General features: G+C 40.3%; 1 long non-coding RNA gene across 1 annotated transcript in view; it reads right to left on the reverse strand.

The window, feature by feature from the left end:
• Positions 1-308: 308 nt before the first annotated feature.
• LOC138749295 (uncharacterized) overlaps positions 309-13,764 on the reverse strand; it is a 107,718-nt gene continuing 94,262 nt past the window's right edge. Inside the window, exons 3-4 of the long non-coding RNA XR_011348545.1 lie at positions 3,240-3,360; positions 309-372 (exon numbers count right to left, since the gene is read on the reverse strand). This is a non-coding gene — a long non-coding RNA (uncharacterized lncRNA). The remainder of the gene's footprint in view (positions 373-3,239; positions 3,361-13,764) is intronic.

Raw genomic sequence — 13,764 nt, forward strand, 5'->3', positions numbered from 1 at the left:
TGGAATTTGGAACACTTTACCTGAATGAATGGTGGAGACAAGTTTTCTCACAACATTGAAGCTACCTATATCTAGAAGAGCACATGAATCAGCGACACATGGAAGGCCAACCAACAAGTGCTGGTAAATTGAATTACTGAGTATAAATAAGGTACTTAATGGTCAGGATAGACTCAATAGGTTAAATAGACTGTTTCGCTGCTGTTCAATGGTGGTTCCTCTGCAACTTGGTTCTCTCCGCTTCAAGTCTGAAGAAGGATCTTCAGTGTGAAACATTAACTCCTCTTCTTTATAAAATTGTTGCCTTACCTGCCTATGTTTCCAGCAGTTACTGTTTTCACTTGAAATGGCTCAACTTGTATCCATTGGAATCTAAAAGAGTGAGAATAGATGATTAAAACATGACAGATCCTTTGGAGCCTTGAAAGCTTGGATGTGGCGAGGATGTTTCCTCTTACGCGATAATCTTGAACAAGGAGGTACTGTTTAAAAATAAGTTGTTAGGCATATAAAACAGAAAATATGTGTATTTTTTCCCTTCTCCCTCAGAGGGATGTGAATCTTTGGAACTCTTCCTCAAAGGACAGTGGCAGTAAATTCCTTTAGTATTTTGAGGCAGAGGTAGATAGACAGGAATGTAGAACTGAGGCTGTAATCAGGCAAGCAATGATCTTGCTCCTTCTCCTAATTCATAGAATTGCTCTTATATTTTGACATTTGCTGCAGCTAATATTAGTTGCATATTGCCCAAATGTTTTACCAGTATGCAACCTTGGTCATTTTATGAAAGATCTCTGTGCACATACAACAGATGCCACAGATCCTCAAGGTTCTCATAAGAAACAAACAATGGATGCTATTGAGCTAAATTTCACTCCTAACAATCAAGACCTCAAGTAAAAATAGAATGCTGGAGAAACTCAACTGGTCAAAAACTGTAATTTACACAATGAAGATAAAGGCACTAACCAATGTTTCATTAATTTTGGATTTCAATTCAACAGTGCACAAAGATGATTGTTTTTGTGTTGTAAATTTAAAAATGATTTGGATTATGGAATGAAAAGCTCTGTGGCCAAGTTTGCAGATAATATGAAGGTAGGTGGAGGAGCAGGTAATGTACAGGAAACACCAAGGCTGCAGAAGGTAGATCTTAGACAGATGAAGAGAATGGGCAGAGAAGCAGCAAATGGAATGTTGGAAAGTGTATAGTCATGCACTTTAGTCAATTTTTTTAAAAATGGGAGAACTATTTCTTAAATGGGGAGAAACTTAAAAGTACCCAGATGCAAATGGACCTAAAAATCCTTGTGGAAGATAGCCTGAAGGTGAACTTGTAATTTGCTGAAGAAGGCAAATGTTGGTGAAGAAGGCAAATGCAATGTTGGCATTCATTTCAAGAGGTATAGAAAATAAGAGCAGAGATATGATATTAAGGTTTATAAGGTACTGATGAGACCTCACAGAGCATTATGAGCAATTTGAGTCTGTGCTGATATGCTGATGTTGGAAAAGGTTTAAAGAAGATTCACTAGGATGATTCTGGCACTGAAGGAGTTAACATGTAAGGAGAGTTTGACAGCAATTAGTCTGTATTCGATGAAATTTAGGAGAATGAGGAGGGAACTCATTGAAATATTTTGAATGTTGAAATGCATAGATAGAATACATGTGGGAGAGTCTAGGACAAGGGGGTACAACTTCAGAATTGAAGTACATCTGCTTAAATAGATTTGTGTAGGAATTTCTTCAGTCAGAGAGTGGTATATCTGGGATTTATTGCCATAAACAGTTGAGGAGGCCAGGTCATTGGGTGTTTTTCAGACAGGCATTGATAGGTTCTTGATTTGGGTTACAGGGAGAAGGCTGGGCAGTGGGGCTGAGTGGGAAAATGGATTAAGTCATGATTAAATGACAGGGCAGACTTGACGGGTTGAAGAGCCTATTTCTGTACCCACGTCTGATGGTCTTATGATGCTGCATAGAACTTTGCAGGTCTTCATTTAGTTTGAAGATCTACCCTTTTCCTCCCACACTTTCATGTAGTTTGTAGCTACCTTCCATTGCATTCTGTCCCCTTGGACCTGAATCTTGATGTTTTCCATGAATATGTTAAATAGCACAGAATGGAAAATATTCAAAGAAGTGCATCCACTATGCAACTGTTATTATCTTGTGTCATGTGGATTGTGAAGGGCCATGTGGGATCTCCATCTGGATCCTGGTGGGAATGTGGATTGTTGAGGGTCACTTGACCTCCCTGTTTGGAACAGAGTTGGAAGTTGTATCACCTGCCACTCATGGGTTAGATCTGCCCACCTGTGAAGGTGAGGGGGGAGTTTTTAGCACACAGACTGGGAGAGTGTGTGTGTGTGTGTGTGTGTGTGTGTCTGTGTGTGTGTGTGTGTGTGTGTGTGCGAACTCCGTGGTGGGTGGCATGTCCTTACTGAGAGGTGGGAAGATGAAGCAGGTGGAGTGTGGTGTCTCCTGGCTGGGAAAGGGGCACTGAGAGAGGAGGATGTTTGCAGTGCATGAACTGGGATATATGCAATTGATAGCATTACCAGGATATTCCTGTTTAGGGAAGGTTCGGTCCACATCATTAACAGTCACACACCCTACAACCCTTGGTGGGGTGGGTGGCTCAAGGGTGGGTCTTTTCCTGTGCGCAATCTGGCCAATACAAAGTCCTGACTCTGAGTCCCCAAATGGTGACCAGGTCGGGAATGAGGCCTCTCTGTCTGGAACCTGATGGGAATATAGATTGTGGAAGGTTGTGACCTCACCACCTGGAATCTAGTCGTAAGTCGTATCATCTGCCAATCGTTGGACTCTGTCCACACATTGATGCACACCTGACCATTGGCCTCTTTAATCACCTGGGCCAGATCCTCCAGCTTACTACATTATCAAGTCACCATGTGCAGTAGTTCTTTCTCTTTTGTTCTTCAGTCTTGAGACAAACCCTGTTGTGGACAATCCTTGAGGAGTCACTGGCAAGGTGTATAATGTTGTAGATAGCATCTGACCTATGCCCACATTAGACAATGATCGGCGGGCAGCATATAGTAGCCCTTGGTTGTGATAAATATGTATAAACAGTTTCTTGTATCAGTAGTATTAAGTCCAATGTGACTTGGTTGTACTGTGCTTGTGAGAGTGAAAAGCAGTTACTGGTATCGGTCGTAATAAATCTGAATCGATTGGTTGTACTGTGTTGACTATTTGAGAATACTTACATGTGTTATCCCTGTTGCGAGCCCCTCAGGTGTGATTCGATAAAGACAATTTCTGAATTCAGCCTGTGTCCTGACCCACTATTTTTTGAATCCACCAAACTTTTTGCTTCTGACACAAAACCTTGAAAGATGCAATACATTAAGTTACTTATGGTCTCTCTTTTAAAATTCCATAAACTAAATCATTTATGTAATTAAAAATAAACTTTATATCAAGGAGGAAAATATTTGTTCCCTGACTTGTACCTGCCAAAGTTCTACTCTCTGTTATCTGCTAATATCTTTACCACCCTCTTTCATCTGATTCCATCTTCACTTTCACTGCTTAATCACTTCCACCCTATCACCTCTTTCCTTTGGTTCTTTCCTCCCCTTATGCTATTTTTGTCTGTATTTCAAAACATATTTTACCTCAATTTTTCCAGTTCTGATGAAAGGTTAGTGATCTCTTTCATTTTCTACACTGGTGCCTGACACACATTTGGTGTTAAATTTCAGATTCTTATCACATGGAATATTTTGATTTTTGATGTGGTAAAAAGATGTAAAAACAAGCCCAGTAATACAAATGCCTAAGCATTTATCTGTGATCTTTGGGACCAGACATCTGTTGTTGTTTGGAATCTTCTGGATATCGGAAAACATTTTGATTTTGGTCCCTTTAAGCAAATGCCTTGCTCCTAGCCCCTGCCATCAGTTCCCCCCCCCCCCCGGCCATCTTTCGCCCCATCCCAACCACTCCCCAGCTCTTCTTTGCTCCCCCCTCACCCAGGGCCAGTTCCAGACTATTTTGAGCCTTCAGCCGGGCTGAGTGTGGACATGGGTGTTCAGGGTTCGACATGCATCGTACAGGAGGCTCTCGACCAGCACATCAGTCAGGTGGAGGTTGGAGGTAATGGGGTGGCCCGAGAACCCAGCCAAAAAGATGGTCAGCATTGGCTGCATGGAGCCAACTGCCAAGCAGGGCAAAAGGCCGGACACAAGGTGCAGAGCTGCAGGAGGAGCAGATCGTCAGGGTGGTGGAGCCGTGCACCGGCAGCTTTCAAGCATTTTACCAGCTTGTCAGGCTGGGCCTCTGGGACACCTTGGCAATGCAGCACTGTCCGTCACTTCCCACCCCCCCCCATCTAACTTCCAACGCGTCATTAGGGGTCCTGCACAGAGAGACTCCAACTGCATAGGAGATTATAGGTAAGGAAGATTGCCATTGCTTCCGCATTGAGCCAGCCGCCCACCTGTTTCTCTCCCACTGGGTGCTGGGGCCGAATCACCTTTCCACAGAAGGTAAGAAAGGGTGTCCATGGGGGGGCACGGACATGGATGTCAGGGACTGGGGAGATCTCCCTCTGAAAACAGAGAATTTATTACAGAAAATTAACATTACATGTCATCTACTGAAAAAAGTGCCGGTTTTTGGAGGTTGCTGGTTTTCAGAATTCCAGATAAAAGGTTAGGCACCTGCAGTCAGTTATCAGCGAGATGAAAACACAAAGGACAAGAATGATCTTAGAAGTTTTTTAATATATCAGAACAAGCAACAAATCTAAGAGAATGACTGAAAGAAGATGCAAAATATCTGTGATTACAATTGCAGACATCAAGTTTTTTTTAAAAAAAGGAAAATATGTTATAATACAACAGGAACAATTGTCCTTTGACAATTGGATATGTCAGTTAAAGATCTGGGATTAGTTGGCACATCAATAACATTAGCATCTTTAACACTAATGTTGCAGAAGTAAAATATGCTAACATGGGAGGAAAAAAACTATCACAGTTGTTCATGGATGTGAGAAACTCTCCACTTCACTCTGTGGGAGGACATTTGTTATATAAACTGTTCACCTAGCCCCCAGATGAAAGCTACAGGAGGAAATGCCATGTACAACATGAACAAGACTGCAAAGTTTTGGTCGCCTACTGTAGAAATAAGTCTACAGCAGATGCCACTCACTGGGTCTACAGAAAGCCCTGGAACAATTGGACAGCAATGAATCATACATCAGGATGCTCTTTATCGACTACAGTTTGATATTTAACACCATCATCCCCTCAAAACTAATCAAGAAACTCCAAGATCTGGGAGTTGGATCATGGATTTCCTCACCTCCAGACCACAACAGTGAAGATTGGTAAGAACTTCTCCACAATCTCCATCAATACCAGAGTACTACAGGGCTGTGTTCTTTGCCCCATGCTCTACTCATTTTACACCTATGATTGTGTAGCTCAGTATAGCAATAACACCATCTGCAAATTGCCCACAATACCATGGTAGTGGGTTGTATAAAGGAAGGGGATGAGTCAGCATGAGGGAGATTGAAAACTTGGCTGAATGGAGCACCAATAACAACCTTGCAGTCAATGTCACCAAAACTAAGGACCTGATTGAATACCTCCGGCTTTCCTTTCCTGAAATCAGGAACATTTAGGTTCTTGGGAGTCACCATCTCAGAGGATCTTTCCTGGAATGTGATACTGCAGGCATGACCTCATTGGGCTGTGCAAGCTGGTTAGCCTTCTGTATTTGTAATATCCTCCCAGTAATATCATTAATAAAGGTTTGAGCCCTAGTCTCCTCCCTCATACCTGCCTTGGACATGAGCCAGAAACATGGGGAGGCATGGCATGTTTTTGTGATTAATAAAGCCTTTTACTACTTCATGTTTGCAGGTGGTCATTGATCATACCACAGGCCTTGTGAAGAAAGCACATCAGCATCTCTACTTCTTCAGGAGTTTGGGGAGGTTTGGTATGACACCAGAAACCCTGGAAAATTTCTACAGATGTGTGGTGGAAAGTGTGCTGATGGCTACATCACAGTCTGGTATGGGAACACCAAAAGCCCTCCAAAAGATGGTGGACACAGCACATAACACCACAGGCAAAAGCCTTCCCACTATTGAGAACACCTACAGGGAACATTGCCGATGGAGGGCAACAGCAATTTTCAAAGTTCCCCACCACCCTGTTCTCGCTGCTGCCATCAGGAAAGAGGTACAGGTGTCACATGACTCACACCACCAGGTTCAGGAACAGCTGCTACCCCTCCACCATCAGACTCCTCAACAACAAACTCAATCAGAGACTCATTTTAGGATTCTTACTTGTGCACTTTATTAATCCACGTTGATGAATTAACAAATAAGGCTTACCAACGGCTATACTTTGAGGAGATTTGATATGTCACTGAAGACTCTTGTAAACTTATACAGGTGGACCATGGAGAGCATTCTGGCTGGTTGCATCACTGTCTGGTATGAAGGTGTCAACTCTCAGGACAAGAATAAACTCCAGAGGGTTGTTAACTCAGCCTGTAACATCATAAGCACCAGACTTCACTCCATCGAGGACATCTACATGAGGCGAAGACAAAAAAGCAGCATCTATCCTCCAAGATCCCCCCCACCCCCACCACCACCACCCAGGCCATGCCCTCTCCACTCTGCTACCATTGGGGATAAAGGTACAGGAGCCTAAAGACAAGCACTCAGCAGCACAAGGACAGCTTCTTCCCTGCTGCCATCAGGTTCCTGAATAATCAATGAACCAAAGACATTGCCTTTCTTTTCATGCAATATTATTATTATCTTTTATAGTAATGTTGAAAGATGGCTATAATATGTATGTATAGTGTAAATAAAAGCTCTCACTCAACTGGAGGGAGAAATAATACTTTTATTAGCTTACAACACAGGTAGGGTTCATGAACAGGCTTCAGAGGGGTTGTGGGTTTAGGCAGGAAACCTGGGTAATATACGGGCCTCCCAGGGAGAGCGGGACCAGTCATTTGTACAACACACTTCTAGTGAATCCCAGTTCACTACGGTATGTTTGCACTATGATACTGTCACAAAACACTGAATTTCATGACTTGTTCATGACAATAAATTCTGATTGTTTATACTATGTACAGTTTATTTTTGCACTATCAATTAGTGGTAATTCTGCTATGCATGCAGGAAAAAGGAATGTCAGGGTTATATGTGATGCCATGTATGTACTCTGACAATAAATCTGAAATCTAAATTTTCAGAGAACTAACACTGAAATACAAACTAGGGAAAGGAATGGTTATGGAAGATGCACCATGACAATGTGACCATTGGAGGTGCATGAGATGAGGGATCTGAGTGTGATGATACAGCAGCCAGTGAATGGAATACCAAGAAAACCAAGTGGTATCAGGGACAGCAAGATAAGGTTACTGGTCTTTTATCAGAAAGATACAATGAACACAGGCAGAAGTAATGTTGTGTCGACTGATGTGTGATGTTCTCCCATTTTTAATTTAATTTTATTTGAGTGGGACTATCCCTTTAAGAGAACAGATTTAACAACCTGCCTAAAGGATTTTAAGTGACTGTGAAACTAGCAGCAAGCTTTGAACATCATGTTCCTTTTACTAGATACATTTGCAGAATCAACACTGAAGCTCTGGAACAGCCAGGTGTAAAGAACATGTCATCAGCTTTTTAAAAAGACAGTGCATCATTTGATCAGGTGGCCATTTTAAGAAGGCAGCACAAGAGTAAACAGCTCTTTGATCTCCTTTGTGGGAATGAGAAACCCACTTGGCATCATTGTGTAGTTATAGACAGAATGTCAGATTTCTTCTTTTTCTTATAGAGGGATGAAAGACAACTTCAAATGACCCACTGTTAAGGGCCCTGAGGACCACAAAACCCAGCAGCAATAGAAATTCACTGACAAATGGTTACTTAGACTTAAGTCATTTTTAATTTTTTTTAAACATAAAAACAGAATCAAACTTTAACTTATTACCATTAACGGAACAACCTAACTTAACCCCCTTCTAATTTTAACCACATGTTTATGTAACGTGTATATGTTCTGGAAAGTTCTTTGATTCACTGTCCAATCTCACTTCTCACTCGTCCAAGTTCACTGATATCAGGCAATTCTTATACTGTGCACAGAATTTAACATTTATGCATTTTCACCAAGCTCTGGTGCTTAAAAGTAATTGGTTACCACTCAGGAAGGTTCTCGTTGGTTTCAGAGAGAGATTTGTTGCTCATTGGACACACACAAACTAATTCCCTCTGATCAGCCACTTCAGAAACTTGCCCCATCAGGGTTTTCCAAATGATAACCTCTTCTTCTGCAGGTCACCAAAGACTTCCTTTTTCCCTTATTTCAGGTGAAAATAAGACCCAAGCATAGTTATAGCATTGGACGTGGCAAAAACTTTTGATAGACTGGAGTGGGATTTCTTGGTTAAAGTGCTGTAAAAATTTGGGTTGGGACAATCATTCATAAATTGGGTCAAGGCATTTTACCATAAACCCATGGTCAAAATTGTCGCTAATGGGAAAATATCTCCAACCTTCCCTCTGACAAGATCTAGTAGACAGGATTGTCCGATATCCCCAGCTCTATTCATATTGGCTATTGAACCATTAGCAGTAACCATTCACTTGGATACAGGCATCAAAGGATTTAGAATGGGCCAGGAAGAACACAAAATTAATTTATTTGTGGACAATGTGTTGATTTATTTGACAGAACCAGTAGAGTCATTGATCAGGTTACATTACAGATTATACTTGAGGAATATAAAATCAATTTTGATAAAAGTGAAATAATGCCACTAACCAAAGGGGATTATGAGGAATATTAAAGAGACATTAAGTTTAAATGGCTACAAAAGGGGATTAAGTATCTGTGGATAAGGGTGGACAAGAACCTATAAATTTATATAAACTGAATCATCTCACCCTGCTTGGAAAAATTGAGGAGGACCTACACAAATGGACAATCTTTCCCATAACATTGATAAGCAAGGTTAACTGCATTAAAATTAAAGTGATTGCAATACTACAATATATTTTTCAATCTTTGGCCATATTTTCTTAAAGACATTTAACGGAAGTGTCAGACAGTTTCTTTGGAGGAATGAGGTAGCTGGAGTCTGCATGGAGAAATTAACGGGATTATACTCTGGGAGGAATGAGGCTCATGGACTTCAAAAAATACTATTGGGCGTCCCAGTCAAGGTTTATATCCTCATTCTTTGAGGAGGACAGTATACCATCCCGGGCACAAATAGCAGGAGAAATTATATACAAATGGAACACTAACTCAATAATCCAAAAGAAACAGACAAGCCTATACTAACTATACTATAATTCAAACATGGCAAAAAAAGATTATTGGGTCAAAAGTTGGGTTGTCCCCCAAAACACACTTAACCCAGAATAAATTAATTCCTATGATTATGGACACCTGGTGCCAGAAAGGGATCAGGTATATTGAGGACTGTTATGTGAAGGGGCAGCCCTTGTCATTAGAGCAAATAAAAAAACAAATTTGATTTATCAAATAAGACCTTCTTCTGCTATCTTCAAATAATATCCTTTTTGAGGGATAAATTAGGCACATCTATGATACTGCCATTGTGTAGTGCCATGGAGGCTCTAATTTGAAAAGGGATCACATGTAAATTCATCTCTGTTATTTATCTCCTGTTTCAAAATGAGGGCCCAAAACTGGATCTCCATAAATCGAGGCAAAGATGGGAGTCAGATTTAGGAACAACAATTCATAAATGATCCTGGTTCGACTATGTCGGGACAGCATGACGTCAATCATTAATGCCAGATATAGGCTGGTGCAATAAAATTTCTTGCACCAGCTATATCTTATGCTGCAAAAATTACATAAGGTAAAACCAATAATCTCAGAATCATGTTTGAGATGTGGCCTCAGAAACATGTTTTAGATGCAGCATAGAGATAGGAAACTTTATGCACTCAACCTGGCTATGCGCCAAGGTGAGACCCTTTTGGGTAAAGTTAGGGGACATTTTGGAAAAAAATTCAGGGGGTAATATCCACATGATCCAGTCCTGTTCCTGTTGGGGTATATTATGGTCACGAGTCCGAGGTTGTCCAAACACCAAATTCAATTTGTAAAAGTTGCCTTGGCAGTGGCCAGGAAATGCATAACAGTTACCTGGAAATCTGACTCCCAGCCAAGCATAGAACGATGGAACACAGAGATGTGGAGCTGTGTTCCTCTAGATAAAATTACTTATAACTTAAGAGGGAAATACAACATGTTCGTTAAGGTATGGTAGCCATACTTGAGATAAATTGAAACTCAAGTGTGATTAACCTTCGCAAGGCCTTTCTCAAAGGAAATAGTGGACAATAGGCTCACACGTCCTGAAATACTAAGAATGAGGAGATAATTTAGAGACATGGCTGGCACCTTTTTTCACGCATGTATTGTTACTCTTAGTCATTGATATTGGAGTGGGAGGGAGGGTGAAGGATGGGGATGGAGGATAGGAAAAAAAGAAAGGACTCAATAAAGAATGATCTGTAAAAGGGGAGGATTGATCCCCTATAATGTTTGTAAAGTACGTCTGTAAAATTATAAATAAAAATTTCAAAAAAAAAGTTTTCCTGTAATTATTACATTCCCCTTGTTATATGTACCTGTAATTCATTAGGAATTTGAGAAGATTTGGTTGTGAACCCAGTTAGTGCCATCATGGGCATTAGTTTTCAATCCATTAAGGACATCTACAAGAGGCATTGCTCAAGAAAGTAGCCTCTATCATCAAGGACCCTCATCACCCAGGCCTTGCCCTCTTCTCATTACTACCATCAAAGAGGAGGTACAGGACCCTGAAGATAAGCACGCAATGGTACAAAAACAGATTCTTTCCCTTTTCCATCAGGCTTCTGAATGGACAATGAACTAAAGACACAACCTCACTTTTTTCTCTTCTTTTGTACTAATTGATTTTTTTTTATTGTTTTTAAGTAACTGTAATTTATAGCAAATTTTATACCTATAATGCTCAATCCTGCTGCTGCAAAACAAAACAAAATTGTGACACATGTTTATGACAATAAATTCTGATTCTATTTTCCTGATTTATGACCATTCCTGATAAAGGGCCTGAACTGATTTTGTTTCTTTGCTCCATCTAGTTTAACCCTGTTTCTTGATTTTTGAATAGAGTGTTCCTCTCCACTCCCTTTTCTATTTTTTTCCTTTGTTTTTGAAATATTGAGTTCCAAATTTTAAGAACACAGGTAAGTAGTAGCCACTTGAGCTCTCAGGTCTGCGCTGCCATTCAATCTGTTCAAGGCTGATCCATCCCAGAAATATTCCCTCTAATGTTGAATAGTCACTGCACAAAAATCTTATGTTGTGTAATTTTTTTTTCCCTGTGACAAAAATATGTGTGCACTGAATGCTTGTGCAAATGTAAACTTGAAATTGTTTCAAGATAATTTTGACACAGCATTGGCATGTATTAATATAATAAAAGTATCATTCCATTTTACAAAATAATGTATTTAGTTAAGATTTTATTCTATACTTTGAACTACTTTGTTTAGTTTATATGCACATTAATTTTCTTTATGCGCTGGTTACAAAACACATGCACAGCTTAGAGGGAACAGTGCACCCCAGTCTTATTCCCCCTTCTATCCAACTTCCCTGATTGTCTGTACTCTGATCTTTTGAAAATCAATCTATTTTCTAAATATTCAAAATCCAGACTCCAAAATACTCGAGGCTAGAAATTTTCATAGATCCAGCACCCACTGCAAGAAGAAATACCTAAGATTCTGTTTTAAATGAACTTCTCTTCCTTCCTTAATTTTGTGACTATGATTACAACCTTGCTCATATTGTTACAATTTCTCTGTAATGGCTTTTAGCTTGTACCATTTATTTCTGTCTATGCCATTAAATCTTGTGATAATTGCTCCATTCTTTCAGGTAAAAAGCCTTCAGTTTTGTCTTTGTATCATTTCCCCCTGTTGCGACTCTAATTAGAGGTGTACTCTTATGTTTGAATCCATTGTGCCTTCCTAACATACTGTGGTTACTTTTTCATAACTCTACACATAACACTTTGCCCTGAGTTTTTAACTTTCTACATAAATTTATTTTTGCCTACCTTTACACTATCTTTAACATTAAGTGCTTCAGGGGTGGAAGGATGATTGGAGAGGGAAGAATGGACCAGATGTCAGATTTATTGTCAGAGTACATGCATGACATCATATACAACCCTGAGATTTTTCTTCTGCAGGCCAGGTAGAATTATCCCTTATTGATAGTGCAAAATAACTGCACACAATGTACACATGTAAACAAATAAACAAATGTAAACAACTGACTGGGCAATACAGAAAGGGGGGAAAAAACAAATAATAAAGCACAAAAGTAAGAGTCCCTAAATGAGTCTCTGATTGAGTTTGTTGAGAGTCTGATGGTGGATTCTGAAACTGGTGGTGTGAGTCTTATGGCATCTGCACCTCTCTCCTGATGGTAGTAGTGAGAACAGAGCATGAACTTGATGGTGTGGATCCTTGATGATTGCTGCTGCTCTCCAACATCAGTGTTCCCCATAAATGTTCTCCATCATGGGAAGGGTTTGGCCTGTGATGTCCTGGGCTGTTTCCACTACCTTTTGCAGGACTGTGATGCAACTGATCAGCACACTTTCCATCTGTAGAGATTTGCCAGGGTTTCCGAGGTCATACCAAACCTCTGCAAACCCCTGAGGAAGTGGAGAAGTTGACATGCTTTCTTCGTGATGCCATTAAGGTGTTGGCTCCAGGAAAGATCTTCCGAGTTAGTGACTTGCAAAAACTTAAATTTCCTCACCCTCTCCACCTCAGATCTCCCAATGATCACTGGATTGGACACATATGGTTTTCCATTCATGAGTCAACAATCAGCTTCCTAGTTTTTATGACATTATTGTTGATGCACCATTTGTCCAAATTTTCAATCTCCCTCCTATATGCTCACTCACCTATTTTTACACAACCCACTACCATGGTATCATCAACAAGTTTGTAGAAGGTGCTGCTGTCATATCCAGCCACACAATCATTGGTGTAAAGCGAATAGAGCGAGTGCTAAGAAAGCAGCCCTGTGGTGCTCCATTACTGATGGAGATTGAGGAGATGTTCTTACCAATCCTCACTGATTGTTGTCTGCAGGTGAGGAAATCAAAGATACAATTACCAGGGAGATATGGAAAGACCAATCACTGAAAAAACTGGAGTGTGGTGGGGAAGGAAAAATGTGGCTGGTGTTGGGATCTTGTTGAAATTGATGGAAGTGTCGGTGAATGATATGTCAGATGTGAAAGCTGCTGAGATAGAATGTGAGGACAAGGAGAACTCTGCCCTTGATCTGTCTGGGAGAGAGACAAATAAAATAGACTTTCTTGTTTAGCATGAATTGTCACATCGCACGTCATACCCTTAATTGATATCTGATACCATCCTGGTATTTTCTTTCTTTTAGTTGTTTTCCTCTCCATTTCACCTTGAGCTCTCATTGCAGAGTGCTTCTATAAGGTACTTTTACATGGAGCTTTGCCAAAGGCTTTCTGGAAGTTCAAATAACCAATCCCTTGACAAAATAAATTGATGGAAGATCATCACTGCCTGAAACTATGAGAATGATACCTGCATTTGTACACTTATCCTACTTTATTTCTAATAATTAATGTAAT

This window comes from Narcine bancroftii, chromosome 14, assembly GCF_036971445.1.
Source record: "Narcine bancroftii isolate sNarBan1 chromosome 14, sNarBan1.hap1, whole genome shotgun sequence".
Taxonomy (NCBI): Eukaryota; Metazoa; Chordata; class Chondrichthyes; order Torpediniformes; family Narcinidae; genus Narcine; species Narcine bancroftii.